The sequence below is a fragment of the Mauremys reevesii genome, linkage group 5, assembly GCF_016161935.1.
Source record: "Mauremys reevesii isolate NIE-2019 linkage group 5, ASM1616193v1, whole genome shotgun sequence".
NCBI lineage: Eukaryota > Metazoa > Chordata > Testudines > Geoemydidae > Mauremys > Mauremys reevesii.
The window spans coordinates 68,844,979-68,862,152 of record NC_052627.1 but is presented as its reverse complement, the minus strand read 5'-3'; the positions used below and the strand labels follow the sequence as shown (position 1 = coordinate 68,862,152).

The 17,174-nt window shown below is 43.5% G+C and overlaps 1 protein-coding gene and 1 long non-coding RNA gene across 7 annotated transcripts in view; one reads left to right on the top strand and one right to left on the bottom strand.

Moving 5' to 3' along the window:
* The window catches only part of PALLD (palladin, cytoskeletal associated protein), a 321,327-nt gene that overhangs the window by 238,061 nt on the left and 66,092 nt on the right, over positions 1-17,174 (bottom strand). Inside the window, exon 1 of one of the 6 annotated variants that reach the window (XM_039541962.1) lies at positions 6,286-6,625. The exons of the other annotated variants lie outside the window; for them this stretch is intronic. The gene's annotated coding sequence lies outside the window, so the exon portion shown is untranslated. Of the gene's footprint in view, positions 1-6,285; positions 6,626-17,174 lie in introns of those variants that run through there. 6 annotated transcript variants of the gene reach the window in all.
* Positions 6,043-13,446, top strand: LOC120406833. The gene is made up of 3 exons (XR_005599619.1): positions 6,043-6,364; positions 11,730-11,863; positions 13,166-13,446. It is a non-coding gene; the product is annotated as an uncharacterized LOC120406833 (long non-coding RNA).

Here is a 17,174-nt window from a genome sequence, read left to right as displayed (position 1 = left end):
CGAATCACAAGAATGTCTCAAGGGAAGGATTGGCTTAAGAAAGCTGGGGAATCTGAGAGCCAAATGAGATCTTTTCTTTTAAGCAAAGAACTCTACCCAGATGGTGTACAAAATGGGAGACAAATGGATTGGGATTGGGGGACAGAATAAAGAAGAAATCTTGAAAGAGTAAGAAAAATATTTTAGCATACTACTTCCACCCTGTAATTTCATGGTGACTATTCAATGAACATAAATGACAAGTGCTTGTCCATTCTCTAACACATATTAGATGAACAAACAAAAATAATGCATCTGCCATTTATTATATATGTAATATGTATAAGGGAACAAATATGTGAATTTTGATGTGGTTATTTAAAAAATATCCTTTATTTTAATTAATTATCCAGTTATTTCACTCCCCCGTGATAGCCAAAAAATGCTGAATTCTGTATATAGTCAAGGTGAACAACCTCCTCCCAGGTCTGCATTCTTTGTTGGGAAGAGGATAACAACATCTGGTGTTATATGGAGACCATCTCCGGTCTATTGATTGTTTTTTGTTGTTGTTGTAACTATGCCTCCAGTTCTCCTATTATGTCAAAAGATGTCCCATTACATTTTTCTCCCCTTCATGTTGAGGCAACATAGATTTACATGCTCTGTGAAGTCCCCCAAAAGAAAACCTCTGTCCTTATATGTGGAGAGCCTTAGAAACTATTTGATTTTAGCTTGACCTGACCATTAATGCCACAATTCCAACTCTCAGCCTCCAGGCAATTAGAAAGAAAGAAAATTGTTTGAATAAATCCAGCCAGCAATTTCCATTAAAAAAAAAAAAAAAAAAAAAGAAAGCGTGCAAGCTGGAACCATGTGGTCTCAATAACGCTGTAAAAACACACCCCCCCCAACTTTGTATCCTAAATGTACATTGCAGTGTACCCATAACCTCTCTTTTAAATCATCTTTAACCAGATCTGAATCATTCTGACCACAAATGAATGGGTGACACTGGAATGTGCTTGAGTAGACAGTCGCTCAGAAGTGGACTTTAGGGCATTTTCCACTTCCAATGTTAAAGGGCCTCATCCACAGCAAAAATCTTTAAAGGTTAAAGCCTTAAAGATAGAAAATGACATCATAGTTTAATCATTCAGAAAAAAAAATGCAACTTCTGCAGAATAAGTCAAAGTAATGTACCACAAACCACAGTGGGCAGATAAAGCCAAAGAACAGGTTTTTTTTTTACTGAGGCATATAGATACCACAAGCAGCTGGCAGATACATGTTTAATTGTATTCACAGAAACCTATTGTATCTGTCAGCACAGCCATATTCAGAGCGGCCAATCAGTACGCAGTGTCAGAATAACCACACTTAGAACAACAATTGAATTCTGCTTTTACATTTATACTGTACTGCAGTCCAGGTTGTGGGCTACCATCATTTTTGGCACACGTATAAAATGTATCTGGCAATATCCTTTAAAGAGTTTTAGACAGATCATTTAAGGCCTAATCCTGTAAGATGCCCTACCAAGATGGTGCTGAGCTTCCACAGGGTCCCACTGAAGTCAGCAGGACTTGAAGGCACTCAACACCTCACAAGAGTTAGAACAGAATTGTGAAACATATATGAACACGATTTGCTGGGGAAGAGTCAACATGTTTTTTTTTTAAAAGGGAAATCATGCCTCACCAATCTACTACAATTCTTTGAGGGGGTCAACAAGCATGTGGACAAGAGGGATCCAGCGGATATAATGTACTTAGATTTTCAGAAAGCCTTTGACAATATCCCTCACCAAAGACTCTTAAGCAAAGTAAGCTGTCATGAGGTAAGAGGGAAGGTCCTCTCATAGATCTGTAACTGGTTAAAGGATAGGAAAAAAAGGGTAGGAATAAATGGTCGGTTTTCAGAATGGAGAAAGGTAAATAGTGGTGTCCCCCCACAGATCTGTACTGGGATCAGTACTATTCAAAATATTCATAAATGATATGGAAAAAGGGGTAAAACAATGAGGTGGCAAAATTTGCAGATGATACAAAACTACTCAAGATAGTTAAATCCAAAGCAGATGGTGAAGAGTTACAAAGGGATCTCACAAAACTGTGTGACTGGGCAACAAGATGGCAGATGAAATTCAATGTTGGTAAATGCAATGTAATGCACATTATGTTTTCCAATCCCAAATATACATATAAAATGATGGGGTTTAAATTAGCTGTAACCAGTCAAGAAAGATCTTGGAGTCACTGTGGATCGTTCTTTGAAAAAAATCCACTCAATGTGAAGTGGCAGTCAGAAAAGTGAACAGAATGTTCGGAATCATTAAGAAAGGGATAGATAATAAGACAGATCATATCATATTGCCTCTATATAAATCTATGGTATGCCCACATCTTGAATATTGTGTGCAGATGTGGTCGCCCCATCTCAAAAAAGATATACAGTAACTCCTCACTTAAAGTCGTCCTGGTTAATGTTGTTTCGTTGATGATCAATTAGGGAACATGCTCATTTAAAAGTTGTGTAATGCTCCCTTCTAACCTCATTTGGCAGCTGCCTGCTTTGTCTACTGCTTGCAGGAAGAGCAGCGCATTGCAGCTAGCTGTTGGGGGCTAGGAACCAGGGTGGCCCGGCAGCCCCCCTATCAGCTCCCCCTATCAGCGTCCTGCTCCTCTAAGTTCCATGTGCAGCAGCTGCTCAGCAGGCTAGCAATTGTAGCTTTACCTCCCGCCACTGCCATGTTCTGCTCCTGCCCTCTGCCTTGGAGCTGCTCCCCAAGACTCCTGCTTGCTGTGCGGGCAGGGGTGTGTGTGTGGAGGAAGTGGGGGGAGGGGCTAATGTCAGGGTGTCCACCTCCCCCCTGCTCCCCACTTACCCCATCTTCCATAGAGCAGGGGAGACACACCAGGGCTCAGGACAGAGGGAGCTTGCAGCAGCTAAGGTCTCAGCAAGCTGATCTAATTAACAAGACAGTGTATTGAAAGGGGGAAATGCGCATATCTCCCTCCATTCCTGCTGCCTTGTAGAGTGAGAGAGTTAACCCTTGAGGGCTCAGCCAATTGCTAGTTCATCATTTAGCAGTAAGGGAAATATCCCACCCTCTGACTCCTCCACCTCAACCAAGCTTCACAATCATCATCACTGTATACCAGTATTAAATTGTTTGTTTAAAACTTATACTGAGTGTGAGTGTGAGAGATACATGTCTTTTGTCTGGTGAAAAAAATTTCCCTGGAACCTAACCCCTGCATTTACATTAATTCTTATGGGGAAATTGGATTTGCTTAACATTGTTTCACTTAAAGTGGCATTTTTCAGGAACATAACAACAACAACATTAAGTGAGGAGTTACTGTATTGGAATTGGAAAAGGTACAGAAAAGGGCAAACATGATTATGGGTATGAAATGGCTTCCATATGAGGAGAGATTAACAAGACTTGGATTTTTCAACTTGGAACAGAGATGACTAAGGGGGGATATGATAGAGGTCTATAAAATCATGACTGGTGTGGAGAAAGTAAAGAAGGAAGTGTTATTTACTCCTTTTCATAACACAAGAACTAGGGGTCACCAAATGAAATTAATAAGCAACAAGTTTAAAACAAACAAAAGGAAGTATTTCTTCACACAAAACACAGTCAACCTGTGGAACTCTTTGCCAGAGGATGTGGTGAAGATCAAGACTATAACAAGGTTCAGAAAGAAACTAGATAAATTCATGGAGGATAGGTCCATCAATGGACTATTAGCCAGGACAAGCAGGGATGGTGTCCCTAGTCTGTTTGCCAGAAGCTGGGAATGGGCGATAGAGGACGGATCACTCGATGATTACCTATTCTGTTCATTCCCTCTAAAGCACCTGATATTGGCCACGTGGGAAGACAGGATACTGGGCTTAGAGAAACCTTTGGTCTGACCCAATATGGCCATTTTTCTGTTCTGAGAGTATTCAGCATGTCTCAAAAGGAGTCCCCAAATGCAACTTACCTTTAAAATTATAATAGGAGATAAACCTACAGTGAATTAGTTCCTGTGAAAGTCAAGTTTAGGCAATGAATAATAAAAGAAACTACCTAAAAAAGAAGCTCTCAACATAGGTATCACATCAGCTATCAGAGCAGAGAGGCCCAGGTTTAATATTTATGTATCAGCAGCACTGAGTAGCATGTTATTTTTAAAAATATAGCCATAGTTTGAATAAGCTTCCCTCCCCCTTCAAATGGCAAATTATACATACATGTAGCCAAAGTGATATGTCTTTAATATGGATAGGCCAGAGCCAGAACCTTTTGGATCGAGATATTAACTTTCCCATTGTTCAAGAATATCTAGATCCACGGTTTTTGGTTGAGGCCCTTCTCTAGTGTCTAATTGCTGAGCTTAACACTCATTGCCAGAATTCACAGACAGTACCAAATGATATGTTAAAAAACATATTATAGCAGGAAAAGTAACAAAAGACCTCAGGTTTTTTCTCACATCAATGAGAAATTATAGCACCTATGGAAATTGTGAAACTGAAAGCACTGCTGATGAAATCTGACATGATGCCATCAGAGGGGGGAGCACAACTCTAGAAAGCACCATTCCAATTTTAGCTCCCAAAAGGAATTTTTGCTAGTTCTAGTGTCCCATTCCAAACAAGTGAATAATACTCTTTTTATAGACTAAACAACAGCATGCAAAGGAGATGTGAATCCCAGTACAAGGACAAAAACTTTTTTTGAACATATCACTAAAAACGAATGAGGCACTGAACACCATCTGTAGTCATTTGGAAATTCAAATCCCCACTCAGTCAGCTGACCAGGTAGCAGAACATTTATTCACCAATCTCCCCACAAAGTACAGTTGCCCAACCAGAGTATTCTTTCCAACAAAAAGGGGATAGTTAGAACTGGACAGTGTTGGTAAAAGTTTAAGAAACTGAACAAAAAGCTGCAGCCATTGGAGAAAACAGGTAACTGATTGCACCTGCCAACCAACCATTTGCACCTGCACACAATTGCACATTTTGGCAAGGGTAGAAAATCTGTTCCCCTCCTCCACCATCCTGTTTATAACCCTGTGATAGTTACATGGCAAATGCATTCACACTACAAGTCTTCTCCTCTTCCTCAACTTTTTAACATAGTACCATTTTGTCAAGACAGTTCAACTAAATCTTGGCAACATCTAGTGGCATGCTGACTACATTATTTATCAGTAGCTTTAAGACAAGTGGTCCCTAAGGTGGGTTCCTTTCTGACAGCCAGATGGTATCTCTGGAGGAAGCTGGATCAATATCCTGGAACACTGTTCATTTTAAGTATTTCTAGAGACCAGTCAGAGAGAAGGGAAAAACAATCCCTGTAATGGGTGGTTCTTTGGTAGCAAGTTTAAGAAACAGTATGGCATAGGTACAAAAACAAGTATAGCAGCAACTGTTTGTTTACTAGAAGAAAACCAGGTTTCATTTTGCCCAGGTCTTGTCCTCTAAATGACAGACAAATCTCCAAGAACACATTCCTTTCTCCTGTATGTTGGCTTCCACTTGTTTCCCTAAGAACAATATTTGCTAACTGATTGCTCTTTATGTCAAGACCTGAAAAAGTAGGTTTTTTAAAAATGAGATTCGTTTCCTAAAATGATCAAAGGTGGTTTGAATGAATTAAAGCAGTTTAAATTAAACCTATTTTTGCTCCTATGAACCTAAATAAATCTTTCCCCTCCCTCCATTCCTTACACTAGTGACCAACATACAAACAACTCCACTCTATCCTGCCTCTATCTGACCGTGCTAATTTCGACTTCACAGGTTCAAACAACAAACTAAGCAGTTCCTATTCTGTAGTTACTCTATTCTACTTACGAATGGTGATTGAACAGATTTTCAGCTAACCTAGTCATGAAGCCCTATGGAAATCCTTCCAAGATCAGAATTTGGCTAAAGCCTATTGAGTCTTGTCAGGGCTTTCGCGGGGGGAGATCAGGACAACGTAACTGCAGAACACTGTTCCGAGGCAAACTATGACTGAGCATATACACTGAGATTCACTAGAATGCGTTGCCATTGCAATTAAATTACTAAAGCGCCTCATTTTATCCGCTTCTTTATACGTATTTAATGCTGGCACTTACCGTCGTGGAACAAATGGACCCCCACCCCCCAAAGAGGTTGACGGTCTCCGTGTCCCTTCACTCCTTGACTATCTCCAGCTCCCAGCTTTGCTCTACTAAAATCAGCCTAGTTTGCAGAACAGAACGGAGGAAATTAAGAGACCTCCGAGTTGCCAAAATTCCGACCACTCACGAGCAGCAGTGAAGACGTCCTCCCGGGTTCCGGCTGATTCCAAAGAACAAAGCCGCTGCTGGCAGTGAGGAAGCCGAGTGTAAGTCCCCTGGCTTCAATCCAACTGTGCTCTTGCTTTTGCTTCAGAGTACGTGAGTGTGTGCTGATGTGCGCCCGTAATGTATGTGAGAGAGGCGGGCTAGGAAAAAGTAGGGTGGGTGTTGGGGGAGGAATGCTGGTGATGTCCCGAAAAATAAGACGAAAGAAACGACTAGGGTACTCTGTCTCCACTCACTTTCTCCTCTTATCACGTGCTAAGGCTTTTTCCTTGCCAGGATTTTGATCTCAAGAGAGAAGATAGAGAGCAAATTCCACCGGGGCTTCGTAAACCCGATCGCTGGTTGGACGGCACTTTAAACCACAACGGAGGGGTTGTCTTCACCCCTGAGCGAGGAAGCTGCTAAGACACCTTGGGAATTGCGGGCTTAGTAGCAATCTAACGACGTTAGGTAGTTGTGAAGCACAATATGTATATCTCTCTCTGCCCCTCCCCCCCAATTAAAAGTTTACTCGATTTCCAAGCTATATACCGCCATTGCTTCCCTAAGCTATTTCAGATTCCATTCCCTGGTATCTCTGGATGTTGTAGAATATAGATTTTTTTTAAATTGACTCTGTATTTGCTTATAGCACAACACACAGACTATGGCAACTTACCCCACACCACCCTCTCATTAACTCTAGTGAATTCTGTTACTCCACTCTTGGAAAGGAGCTTGCTCTGTACCAAAAAAGAAATAAGGTTTCCTAGGAGAACTTCAGAGCTACAAGTTAACTAATGTGGTTACAAGTGGACCAGGGATGCCAATGCCATTTTTTTTCATTCTTCACCACTGTGATGGGTTCGGTCACAGGTATCCTCTTGGGACTGTCACCTGACATGCTGAGATTACTTCTGAGCCTGTTTTCCCTGCCAGTTTGTGACTCCAGAACCCTGTCTCGTTGAGCCAGACATGCTAGCCTGCTGCAACACAGACCCAGGTCTGGTCCATGCCCCAAAGCTGCAAGCTTAACTGAAAACAGCTTAGCAGGTTACCTAGCTCCTGCACCCAGACACCCAGCTCCCAATGGGATCCATACCCCAAATAAATCCATTTTACTCTGTATAAAGCTTATGGAGGTTAAACTCATAAATTGTTTATAACACTGACACAGAGAGATGCACAGCTGTTTGCTCCCCAAAGTATTAATCACTTACTCTGGGTTTATTAATAAACAAGTAATTTTATTAAATATAAAAAGTAGGATTTAAGTGGTTTCAAGTAATGATAGAACAAAGTAAGTCACCAAGCAAAATAAAGCAAAAACATGCAAGTCTAAGCCTAATATATTAAGAAACTAATTACAGGTAAAATCTCACCCTCAGAGATGTTCCAATTAGTTTCTTTCACAGACTAGACTCCTTCCTAGACTGAGCCCAACCCTTTCCCCTGGTACAGTCCTTGTTAGTTTCAGCAGACATCTTAGGTGGAGCCTAGGGGTTCTCTCATGACTGGCCACCCGCTTTGTTCTGTTCCACCCCCTTTTATAGCTTTGGCACAAGGCTGGAAACTTTTGTCTCTCTGGGTCCCCACCCCTCTTCTAAATGGAAAAGTACCAGATTTAAGATGGATTCCAGTATCAGGTGACATGTTCACATGTCCTGTGAGACCCCAGCCTCCATTCTTCCAGGGCTGTCCTACACATACATAGGGAGGTTTGTAAGTATACAGAGCCATTTACAACCAAATTGTCCTAGTCAATGAGATGCATCAAGATTCTAAACCACCATTAATGGCCCACACTTTGCATAATTACAATAGGACCTCAGAATTATACTTCATATACCTATCTCATAGAGCTGGAAGGGATCCTGAAAGGTCATTGAGTCCAGCCCCTTGCCTTCACTAGCAGGACCAAGTACTGATTTTGCCCCAGATCCTTAAATGGCCCCCTCAAGGATTGAACTCACAACCCTGGGTTTAACAGGCCAATGCTCAAACCACTGAGCTATCCCTCCTCCCGTTTCTAACTTCACATACAAGAATGATATATACATACAAATAGGAGGAATATATTCAATAGGTTATAACCTTTGTTATGATACCTTACAAGAGACCTTTTGCATAAAGACTATTCCAGTTACATCATATTTACACTTATAAGCGTGTTTCCATAAAACATATGGAGTGCAACATCACAACCCCCATGAACTCAGAGAGCAATTTCTTGTAAAGAATAGTCTTTTAGGTAATGAAATGAACAGGGACAATTGCACTTGGCAACATAAGGAAGAATGTCAGAAAAGACTTTTGGAATTCGTTTTTGTGTCATGCAAAACAATCTGGCAAAAGTATTTCAGCTAGTCATAGGATTTAAGTCCAGAAGGGATCATCAGATAATTTAGTCTGACCTCCTCTATATCACAGGCCGCCAACACCAATCAGCACCCATGAAGTAAACTGAACCACCATAATTAGACAAAGGTATTACAGCAACAACCCTCAGGAGACTTAATTGTTATGTGCCACAAGTTGATAATAGGAGGGACCGAGGTGCAATGTCTAAGGCCCCTGAACTGGCAGGGAATTAATTTAGTGAAATATATCCACACGATCCTGGTAAGCACCCAAATCCGATGCTGCAAAGATAGGCCCAAACCCCCAATTTCACTACCAATCTAACCTAGTGAAAAATTCCTTCCTGATTCTACAGATAATACCTTAACTGGTTACGTCTACACTTAAAACAAAAACACTCCAAATCACAAAATATCACACTGCTACAGAGAGTCTCAGAGCCTGAATCAACTAACTGCTTTTGGGGCTCACACTACAGGACTAAAAACAGTTCTGCAGATATTTCTACTTGGAGCCCCCCAGTTGGGTTTCAGAGCTCCAGCTCCAGTCCAAGTAGTCATGTCTACACTGCTATTGCTAGCTATGTAGCAGACGTCTGAGGGTACGTCTTCACTACCCGCCGGATCGGCGGGTAGCAATTGATTTCTCAGAGTTCGATATATCGCGTCTCATCTAGACGCAATATATCGAACCCCGAACGTGCTCCTATTGACTCCGGAACTCCACCAACGCGAATGGTGGTACGGAGTCGACATGGGGAGCCGCGGACGTCGATCCTGCGCCGTGAGGACGGTAAGTAATTCAAGCTAAGGTACTTCGACTTCAGCTACGCTATTCACGTAGCTGAAGTTGCGTACCTTAGATCGACCCCCCCCCCCAGTGTAGACCAGGCCTGAGTCAGTTGACACAGGCTCTGGACTTGCTGTCATGTGTGGGTTCTTTTTTGTTTTTGTTTTTTTGGCTATGTAGACATCCCCTTAGATCGGGGTGGGCAAACTTTTTGGCCCAAGGGCCACATCAATGTGGGGAAAACTGCATGCAGGGTCATGAATGTAAGGCTGGGGCACGAGGGGATGCAGAAGGGAGTGCGGTGTGTAGGAGGGGGCTCAGGGCAAAAGGTTGGGGTTCTGAAGGGGTGCGGGGTGCAGCAGGGGGCTCAGGGGTGGAGTGCAGGAGGGGACTCAGGGCAGGGGGTTGGGGCAACTATTTCATTCCTTTCAGATTCTTGACAGAGTCTACATTGCAAACACACCTCCCTCTTCTCAGGGAGTGACTACACAGTACTTCCCTTTCAGCCCCTGTCTGTTCTCAACTTGCTGGCTTTGTACCAGCCCAGCCTACACCTGCTCAGCTGAGCTTCATCTTTTATTAGGGCTTACCTCTCCAACCTAACTCTCCCCCAGGTGCAGCCTATTAGGTTAATTAGCCTCTTCCCACCTACCTTAACCCTTTTATATGAGATGTGGAGCAAACACCCCATTGCAGTCCTCTAAAATCAACATGCTTAGTCAGACTTCTTTGAAATTTGGTGTGCTTCAGAGGGATGCAGGCTAAGGACAGTGACCCCAGGTTCCAGAGATATAGGCCTTGAAAAAAAAACAGCCATTTTAAAAAAGTTTAGGGGGGTTGTTTTTTTTTTGCCCAGAGCTAGAGTGTAAACTATTGAGGCATGTAATGGTTCCCACTCAGGAGCTGGTTGAGAAGCGTAGCCTAGTGGTCAGGCTGCAACCTGTGACCAGCAGAGGGTTGTTGGTAGGGGAGCCTGGGCCCTCCCATTCCATTGGGCTCTGAGTCAGGGCCCTTTGGGCTACCAGTGGTTTGGCATGTGGTAGAGTTGGGATGATGTTTGCCAATGTGCAATACTGTGCATTTACCAACAGTGAATTTCATCTACCATTTTGTTGCCCAGTCACCCAATTTTGTGAGCTCCCTGTGTGACTCTTCACAGACTGCTTTGGACTTAGCTATTTTGAGTAATTTTGCATCTCTGGAAAAAGGGGTAAAACAGTGAGGTGGCAGAATTTGCAGATCATTTATGTATATGTTGAACAGCACTGGTCCCAGTACAGATCCCTGGGGCACACCTCTCTCTATTCTGAAAACTGACCATTTATTCCTACCCTTTATTTTCTGTCTTTTAACCAGTTTACTGATCCATAAGAGGACCTTCCCTCTTATCAGATCACTGCTTAGTTTGCTTAAGAGCCTTTGGTGAGTGACCTAGTCAAAGCTTTCTGAAAGTCCAGATACACTGTATCCACTGGCTCATCCTTGTCCACATGTTTGTTGACACCCCTAAAAGAATTCTAATAGGGCATTCTAATAAACACCCACCAGTACCACCTGTTGTTGAAAAGGCTGCAGAAAGAAAATAATTCACAGTAATAGGAGAAGACCATCTGCAAATTAGCAAGTGCACAGTTGGAGTATATGACAAACTCATTCATAACTAAGGACAGTTATAATGTATTTGAAGTGAGGAAGAAAAATTTTGATCATTGGTGTTAGTGTAACTAAGGTTTCTGCAAAATTAAAGTGTTTTTGTCTAATTATTCAGTAAATTATATAAAGACATATATAATCAAATTATACCTCAGTGAAGACTGCACATAGTAAATAGAACATAACATCAGCATCATTAATACAGAATTCAGGTTGCTTTGTAGTATGTTATCCCCTTGCAGAATGCTGAGTTGAGCAAAACTCAAACTTTTGAAAAATCAGGAAAAGCACAGTTAAATTTGCACAAAAAGATGCCTTCTTTCAGTAATGCCCCAATACACCCCATCCGGGGAAGCTGTGCTGGGCTTTTTTGTGCTGGTTGCATAAAGAAACTACTGGCTCTGCTTCTTGCTCCCCCTTTGATATTTTTGATGCAATGATTAAATAATCTCAAGTGGTGAAGGGGGAAAAACCCCTTGGATCTCACCTGTTCCTTTAGATCAACTGCAAGATGTGTGCTTATAAATCATAGCCCACCTAACACCAATGTCATGTACTTGATAAATACAACATGTACATGTACCTTCCATGTTTCATATATGATATTGGCATTTATCAATACAGGTCATTTACAATACAGTGCTTGAACCTAGGGAGAGGAGTGCTCCAAACTGAAAAGGGAAGGGATTGGGGAAGAAAGATAAACAACCAAATATGGAAAAATGAAGAGCACCAATTTATGAACTAGAACATTACAGGTATGTCCAGTTCAGCTAATTTATGCGGGAGTTACTTACTTGATTGGTGACCCATTTCAGGCATCGTCTTTAGCTAGGGAAATCTTTGCCAAAGATTTAGCATATTCTTGCAAAACAACTTATCATGCCTCAGTGAGCATGATTTCTCTACACATAGGTAGTAAGGGTCATCTTCTCTAGCCCCTTCATCAATTTCCATATACTTGAATTCTTTGTTTTGAAAGCCGGGATCAATCTAAGCTATCCATGGTGTAGATATATACAAGGCGGCTTTCTTTGTAAAGATAATGGATGAAGTTTTCAAATGTGCCTGAATGTTTTAGGAGCCTAAATCCTATTTTCAGAAGGGTCTAAAGCATATAGGCTTAAGAACAAGAATGGCCATATTGGGTCAGACCAAAAGTCCATCTAGCCCATTATCCTGTCTTCTGTCAGTGGCCAATGCCAGATGCCCCAGAGGGAATGAACAGAACATGTAATCATCAAGTGATCCATTCCCTGTCGCCCATTCCCAGCTTCTGGCTTCTAAGTGACTTAGGTGTTTTTGAAATTGGGATGTAGAAATTTTTGAAAAATATGTTACCCTATGGGCTGATTCTCCTCTCTCTTGCAAGTAACTCAAAATTTAAATTAAATACCAATAGCTAAGTAAAAGGAAAAACATTTTATAGAAATATAATCTAAAACAAAAATGAGTTTATCAGAACCTATTTCATGTATCAGAGCTTTCCATTTTTGTATGGACACAAATTCAAAGGGAAGAAAGGAGGATTAAAATGCAGAAGCTACCCAAAACACTAGAAAACAGACAAAAATATGAAATTCAAAGCAATAGTGTGGACTGCACATGCAAGACTTACCATATGATCAAATATTGTCTTATGTTAATTACTGATGAAGTCTCCATACATTCATTAAAAGAAGCATCAAAAAATCAACATGTAAAAAGAAATATCTAAGCAGCACAACAAACTTCTCAAACTCTTATCCGTTAAGTCCAAGTGAATAGTTCCTAAACCCCACAGGCTCAAAACAGACTACCCCTACATTCAGCATCGGAATCATACTGATGATGCATATATTCAAGCAAGTCTGACTTGCATTCACAAATGTGACAAATATTCTTGGATGCATCCTAATCCTGAACTGATGGAAAGATGCATTTACTGAGGTCTCAGAAGAAAGTCATTCCACACTTGCCTCCCAAATCATGCTTAACTCTGCTCACATCACATTACTATATTCCTGAGTAATAACAGAATGTAGGACCTTGTTCAACATGTGTCTTTTTTATTTTAACAGGATCCCACCAAAGGCTGTAGTGCCAGAAACTAACTGGAAGAAAATTTTTACTTTCTACGCTAGCAGCTACATCTGTTTCCAACAAAAGCTAGGCTTCCTACTTTTGGCACATGTGTAGACCTGAAGGTGCCCATATAAGTCAAACAGATGAAGCACACATTCATGGACTGTCACCTACTTCTGCTTTCAAAGATTTAATGATATGCTCTAAGACTTTCTTTAAGTTGAAGTACATTAATACATATTTATATAATCTTTTGTACAAAATTCACCCTTATAAGTTTTTGGAGCAGAGAAGAAATGTAATCTCACTTTTAAAAAAATGGTGTTTTCTGAGTGCTACTAAACTCAGTATGAGACTTAACCTTGGATGGTTTGTTATTTAGTTTGCTGAATGGCTGTTCTAAAACTGCCGAAAATGACAGGACAAAACTGTTTGTGGGAACAGGGAAATATCTAAGAAGCAAAAGGAGGCTAAAAACACAACACATTGGCAGGAACATTAAAAATAAGCATGAGTATGTCAACAGGACTTTTCACAACAAAGATCCTTCCTTATCCTCTGTCTAGTACACTATTGATCCAAGTAATCCTGTCCAGTCACTAGAGACATTTCCTAGACAGAAATGATTTAGACAAGGAAATTAGCTATTTCTGAAAATAATTAAGTAAGACTCCTTTGTAGGGGAATACAATGGTTGGGTGGGTTGCTAGGGACAGCTTTATGGGGGGGGAGGTTTCCTTGCCTGTGCTTAGAAGAAAAGGTTGTTCAGTTTCACTGTCTGAGGATATTTTGGATGTTCTCTCTGAACTGGGATTTACTACCCAAAGCCAGGAGGAGCTCCAGAAGAGATGTTGCCTGGACACAAGCATGTAACTTTTGGTGGCTACACATCATATTACCAGAACAGCAACGACTATAGGTAAGCACAGCTATACAAGGAAGGCCCTTGTTCAGAAGCTGGGAATACTGACCAGCCTCCATTGCCACCACTCCCCATCAGCTCTCTGGAGAAGTTGGCGTCCTCCACTTTGACTGCTCCAGACAGGGTCTCCAGAACGGCCATTGCACCTTCCTGGACTGAAACAGAGATCCCCAGGTGTGTCCACAGATATCACTGCTCCTTCCTGTCTGCCATTATTATTTTTATGCTATTATAAATTTCATACATCTTCATGGTCATTCACTTTTGGGTTAAATAAGCAGACAAGAAAACGTAATCAAATGGCAACATGACAAGAAGTTTATAACCTACACAGCTCAGCTCTAGCCTAATCCAGAGACAAACCCAAAGGTGATTTTAAGAAAACTCCCTGGTCAAGTTAGAAAATATTTCTACAGTATTGATTATTTTGCATAACTTGTTCACCACATTTATTTTGTCTGCCATTCCGAAAATCTGTAGGGAGTGTGATAGACCCAGGCCAGTTGGGAACAGCAGAGTAGTAAAAGGGAGATATACTGGCCACTGGATAAGCAGTTTTCTGTTCCCTGATTGACCAGAGCAGGGTCTGCTCCAGGCTAATGAGAACACCTGACTCCAATTAACCTGCTAAGAGTCAGGTGAGGCTGTTAAGGCCCCTCTGATGCTATAAAAGGGCTCACTCCAGTCAGGCCAGAGGAGAGGAAGTGTGTGTGAGGAACTGGGAGCAAGAGGCTTGCAAGAAGCTGAGAGTGAGTAGGCATACTGCTGGAGGACTGAGAAAAAACGGTTACCCACCTTTTAGTAACTGTTGTTCTTCAAGATGTGTTGTTCATGTCCATTCAAAGTAGGTGTGCGTGCGCCGCGTGCACGCCAGCCGGAAGATTTTCTCCTAGCAGCGTCCATAGGGTCGGCCCTGGCGCCCCCTGGAGTGGCACCACTAAGGCGCCCTATAAAGGGGCCCACCGACCCTCCACCCCCTCAGTTCCTTGTTGCCGGCACTCCGACAGAGGGGCAGGAGGGTGAGTATTGGAATGGACATGAACAACACATCTCGAAGAACAACAGTTACTAAAAGGTGGGTAACTGTTTTTTCTTCTTCGAGTGGTTGTTCATGTCCATTCAAAGTAGGTGACTCACAAGCCTAACCTTAGGTGGTGGTGTCGGAGGTCACTGCTGACTGGAGTACTGCACGACTGAAGGCTGCATCATCCCTAGCCTGGTGCGTGATGGCATAGTGTGACGAGAATGTGTGGATGGAGGACCACGTGGCCGCTCTACAAATCTCCTGAGTCGGGATCTGAGCCAGGAACGCCACAGAGGAGGCCTGCGCCCTAGTGGAGTGGGCTGTGACTGGAGGGACAGGGGTTTTAGCTATGCGGTAGCATTCCCGGATACAGGTCACGATCCATGAAGAGATGCGCTGAGAGGAGACCGGGAGCCCCTTCATCCTATCTGCCACTGCGATGAAGAGCTGAGTCGAGCGTCTAAACGGCTTGGTACACTCGATGTAAAAAGCCAAGGCCCTGCGGACATCCAGGGAATGTAATCTCCGCTCCTCATTGGAAGAGTGTGGTTTCGGATAAAACACCGGGAGAAAAATATCTTGACCAATGTGGAACTGTGAAACGACCTTGGGTAGGAAAGCCGGGTGAGCTCTAAGTTGGACCTTGTCCTTATAAAAGACAGTGTACGGGGGCTCGGATGTTAACGCCCTGAGCTCCGACACCCTCCTGGCTGAGGTGATCGCCACCAGGAAGGTGGTCTTGTATGACAAGTACAACAGGGAGCACGAAGCCAGAGGCTCAAAGGGAGGCCCCGAGAGGGTGGAGAGGACCAGATTCAGGTCCCAAGCAGGGGTCGGCTGACGAACATGTGGAAATAGCCTGTCCATACCTTTGAGGAAACGCCCGACCAGCGGGTTCACAAACACCGAGGTACCCCCCTCTCCTGGATGGAAAGCCGAGATGGCCGCCAAGTGAACACGAATGGAGGAAAGGGAGAGGCCCAGTTGTCTGAGGTGGAGCAAACAGTCTAGGACAATGGGGATTGGGACCCCTAGCGGATTGTGACCTCGCTGACCCGACTATATGGAGAAGCGCTTCCATTTGGCCAGGTAGGTGGCCCTAGTTGACGGTTTCCTACTACCGAGCAGCACTTGTCTGACCTGCTGGGAGCACTGCATCTCCACCGGGGTCAGCCATGGAGCATGCATGCTGTGAGGTGAAGGGACTCTAGGTTCAGGTGGCGGAGGGAGCCCCGGTCCTGCGTGATCAGGTCCAGGAGCAGGGGCAGCGTCAGGGGCGCCTGAACGGACATGTGCAGGAGTACCAATGCTGGTGCGGCCACGCCGGAGCTATCAGGATTACCCACGTGTGATCTCTGCGAATCTTCAAAATCACCCTGTGTATCAGGGGGATTGGAGGAAAGGCATAGAGCAGACCGACTCCCCAAGACTGTAGGAAGGCATCCGACAGAAACCCCTGACTGCAGCCCAGGAGGGAGCAGAACCGTCGGCACTTCCTGTTTTCCCTTGAGGCGAACAGGTCCAACTGCGGAAAGCCCCAGAGCTGGAAAATTGAGCGCACCGCATCCCATCGGAGGGACCACTCGTGACCCCGGAACGAGCGGCTGAGTGTGTCCACCAAACCGTTCTGCTCCCCCAGAAGGTAGAACGCCGTCAGGTGGGTAGCATTGTGGACGCAGAAATCCCAGAGTGCGAGGGCTTCCCTGCACAGGGGAGAGGAGCGTGCACCCCCCTGTTTGTTGATGTAAAAGACTGCCGCCGTGTTGTCCGAGAGGACTGAAACACATCTGCCGGCCAGGTGGGACCGGAAGGTCAAACAAGCCAAGTGAACTGCTCTCAGCTCCCTGACATTGATATGCAACTCGAGGTCCTCTGGCGACCACAAGCCCTGCGTACTGAGGTGTCCCAGGTGCGCTCCCCAACCCCGATCCGAGGCATCCATTACCAGGGAGAGGGAGGGCTGAGGAGCAACGAAGGGGACACCCATGCACACTTTCTGCGGGTTGAGCCACCACCACAGCGAGCTTAGCACCAAGCGGGGAAATGGACACCACTGAGT